The following is a 4,435-nucleotide window of genomic DNA, read 5'->3' on the forward strand; positions in this document are numbered from 1 at the left end:
ACATAATTTTTTTCTATTTCTATTTGTAATTATGTTCATGCTTGAATTTGGATTTCTGCCACTAAAAGGGTCTGAGATGCTTCTGTTTTGGACATGGATACAAATCTGTAACAAATTCTACAACATGTCCCCAGGTAATGATTTCACAGTGAGTGGGTATGCGCTACACTGAAGGATCACTTGAGAAAAAGGATGCTGTGCCTGTGTGTTACACTCATATGCAAACCCATCACTTATCGCATCGTACGAGAGAGAAAAGATACTTGTGAACCACTGTTACAAGCCTCAAGGTTACACTGCCTGACAAATCAAATCTGCTTCACTGACATGAGGATCATGATGGATGTGTCTTTCACATTTTGGCTTTGCCAAGTCGAAGGAATGGGATTAATTGGAGGGCTGCTTGATAAGCTGTGTCCACTCCATATCTCTTCCCAATTGCTGTTTATTATTACAGAAATTACAACATTTAGACAATTCTCAATTCTTGTTCTGTTTTGTTGGCATATGAGAGTCAAAGGTTTTTACAGATGGGATTTATTTTCTTTTTTTATGACTCCATAAATCGGAAAACAAAAACTCTCAACAGCCATAAAAAAATCAATTTTTGCCATGGTTTTAGGAATAAATCTGGTTTAAATCAGGCTATGAAAGACATGCAAACAACCCGTCTGTAAAAACCTTCAGAATGTAGATGAATGAAACTGGAAAGTTTGGTGTATGTAATTGCTGCTGAAGGGCAAATTTCTGCTTCAGGGTATGAGATCTAAAATCTAATTTTAAGAAAACAGCCTTAAGAAAAATGCATAGTAAAATTCCATACATTTTGCAAGACACTACAGGTGAATAGGGTAACATATTTTAACTAATAGATATTACCATGAAACTTCCCCACTTGATTACTTACAAAGAGACAATTATTTATTGTATTACAAATTTTCTGAAAGATTATGTTTAAATAGGAGGCATTATCTAATGTTAGAATGTTATAATGTTATCATATCTATCTGAATTAATAGGAGAAATCTACAGACACAAATTGACAAAGTGTAGTAAAATAAACATATGCTATCTATTTTGGATCATGAAAGAAAAATAGTCCAAAATCTTAAAAAGTGACCAGTGCATGTTTCTGCCTGTAGTGTCTCGCCTTTATAGTATGTGCTTACTTCTTTCCTTAACAACATAACAGCAACTTATAATACTAATATTTCTCTTTACTGTCTCAAACACTTTGCATATTTTTGTATGCTTCTTAACCAACCATGATAGTAGAATAACTGAAGAAAACAGAGTCAGAAGGTCAAATATTTCACAGCCTTTTTTCACCTCTTTTAGTTTTCCGTTTACATTATCATATTCTTCCTGTATAATCACTGATCATTGTAGTCCAAGGTTAAAGCCAGGGAGCCTATTGTAACATCCAGCCCGGGACTGCAGATAAAAACTCGCTTTTTGGAATATTTACAGAAATGTTTATTAATATGTACTGACCCTTTCAAAGAAAAATAAAGATAAAGAAAAGATAACATGGCATAGTGATACATGTCTGAGCTTTGACGTTGAATAAACAGTGTGTAGGATTTGCAAACTGAGTGATAGATGGAAAATATTTCCTGTACTGTATCAGGCTGGGTGTCAGTCCTCCAAACCAATATCTGCTTATTGTGGGTTTTTTCAATTTCATATGAATAACACCACTCTTTTGTTATTCTGTTTGTGATGCCACGTGAGTGATATATATTACATCATCTTCATTCAAATCCATGTGATTTTTTACACTTTTAACCCACAGTGTAAAAGATGTCACTTGATCCTGCAAATGACTGAAGAGTTCAAACAAAAGTTCGAACATTTGGTGAAATCGCTCCCAAAATTTGCATTCCAATGAGAACTGTGGTTGAGCAGAGGAAATGCTTTTCTCGGTTCGACCAGTTTGAATAAGAGTTAAGAGTTAATCTTGTATTAGTTATTGACGTCTTCTCTTTCTGTAAAAATGAATTAGTAAATGCTTCTTAGATTTCCCTTTAGCAAAAGTCCAGCATCAGCATTCCTCGCCTCTGTCGGAGACTCTCTGGAATGTGCAGCACTCCCTTTTTGAGTCCTATTGAATTCCTCCTGCCAGCCTCTTCATGAGAACGGTGTGTACAGCACACTGACCACAATCCGACAGTGCCAGTAACTCTGCCGAGTACCACTGTAAATATTGAGCAGTGTTTATTAAAGGCAGGCATGAACTCTCATTGAACTTTGATTGTAAGCCATTATCAAAATGCAGCAACGGAAATATTATTGGCAGGGAATGTAGCGTGGGCTGAGGGTTGGGGAGCCAGACGATTCGATTACTAGTCTCTAACTGCAACCAGTTTCCCCTCTGGCGTGTTTGCTTTGGCATGAGATGGCACAGCAGGCACAGGACACCGGATTATAAGCTCCACAGCTTGCTCCGGGCAATAGGGTGGCCTAGTGGTTGGAGTGACTGTCCCATACTGAATGGCTAAAGTTATTGTAGCGTCCTTAAGCAAGGGACTAAACCTGTCATGCTTAGTCCATCTAAATCACTGTGGATAAGAGCATCAGGGAAAGTAAGGTGATAGCACGGTAAAGCCTCAGCAAGCTCAAATGCAGAGCAATCCTTTAAGAATTTGATTTTAGGGAGGTGAGAAACAGCACACACACCTGATAGGAATTGAGTGACCACTTGTTACGTAACAAAAAGCCTGATAAGAGGAGAACATGTTTTTTTTGTGTTCAACAGGTGCAAGAAGTGAGAAAGATGTCAAATTTGACTTGATATCGTTGTTCATCGCCTGCGTTGTAGGCCTACTCCGTGACCAAGCTCAGACTACTGAGCAGCTGGCCTTCAGCATCTTTATAAGCAGTTAACAATGGGCTCTGCTGCTGTTGCATTCACTGTCGTGTTTTAAAGCTAAAGTCCCTCGGGTTTCCATCTGCACACACAGCACTGAACACAGAGTGTGCAGCATGACGCAGCTAAAAGGTTGAGCCACATGACCAGCCCATATCCCAGAAGCTTTTCTTTTAGTATGCACAGTTTGAATGAAAAAACAAAAGTGTTGTGAAAGAAAGAAAAAAAACTGCAAGGGCGCTGAGCAGTAGAGGGAGACACATGGTTCTATCGTAGGTTTTAACATACAGACACACGTTTGAGTTCACCATTAAATTTGATGTAGAGTTTATGCTCAAATTGTCCACCCTGACATGTTGGAAATCTGGGATTAACCTTGTATTATTGTGTTAAAGTGACCTCCTGACAAAGAAAATCCATAAATGGCTGCAAATCACTGCTAATGGTGTGTCAACATTTTGTGTCTTTCTCATCTGATGACACAATGGATTTGCAAACCCTGATGGATGTGTGCAGCAGGTGGTCATTCTCACAGGAAAGTGCAAAGCCCAATAGGATATCTAAAAATATGAGTCAAAATAAAGCATCCTAGGGGTCAATACGGTGGTGTTGAGTTGCCGGTGAGGTAAGGTGAAGAGTGTTGAGGGTACACATTCCACTACTGAAATTACATAATATGACGCAATGAGTTGAACTATGGTTTGCTCAGAGAAAATGTTCAATCCATCAAGTGTCAGTAGGGGGAAATGCCTGCGTTCGTGTACTTTTATCCTCTAACAACGATGACTGTGCTTGTTCATTTGTGTGTGTGTGTATGTGTGTGTGCTTGCGTGTGTGTGTGTTTGTGTGTGTGTGGATGGGATCACAAGTTAGATGCCAGGATGAATCTCTGATCTCTTCATACAAAAAGATATGGAAATATGTTGAGCAATGTCTACTCATTTTCATCAAATGCAGAGAGAAAATTCAGCACTGTAGAAACCACTTTATGGAAGGATGCACACAGCTAGGATAGTAATAAGCCTGTTTGGACAAATGATCATTCAAGACTGTGTTCCTGTTTACTTGCAAAAGCCCTCGGGACCAATTAGAGCGGTGTTCTCTCACAGTAATCCAGGAGCTGACGTTTATCTCATGGGGGCTCATGTACGTTCCTGACTAGTCAATATTTGTTTCCTCTTCTCTTTGGTTAGTAGTCAGTGAAGAATGATTAACTTACAACTACTAAACAACGAGTAAGTAAACAAACTTTAGCACTGGGACCTTCAGGTGACAAGTAAAACGCTTTTTTCTCATGTAATGTAGCTGATGAAGAGCAGAAAATTGCTTTAAATGTCCTTGATTTGAAGTTAGAGAAAATTAGCAATTTTTGATGATGTTGCCAGGGAGAGAATAATAAATGGGCCTTATGTTGGTCAATGAAGGGTATTACTTTCCCTAACAGACAGCAATGAGGCGAAAGCATGCTTTTCCTCTGCGCTGCAGCTACCGTGGATACGGCAAACACAGCAGTGAAATATATCACAGTCACCCCTTTGGCTGCACTCCAGAATTAATGTAACATGG

Source organism: Etheostoma spectabile, chromosome 19 (assembly GCF_008692095.1).
Source record: "Etheostoma spectabile isolate EspeVRDwgs_2016 chromosome 19, UIUC_Espe_1.0, whole genome shotgun sequence".
Taxonomy (NCBI): Eukaryota; Metazoa; Chordata; class Actinopteri; order Perciformes; family Percidae; genus Etheostoma; species Etheostoma spectabile.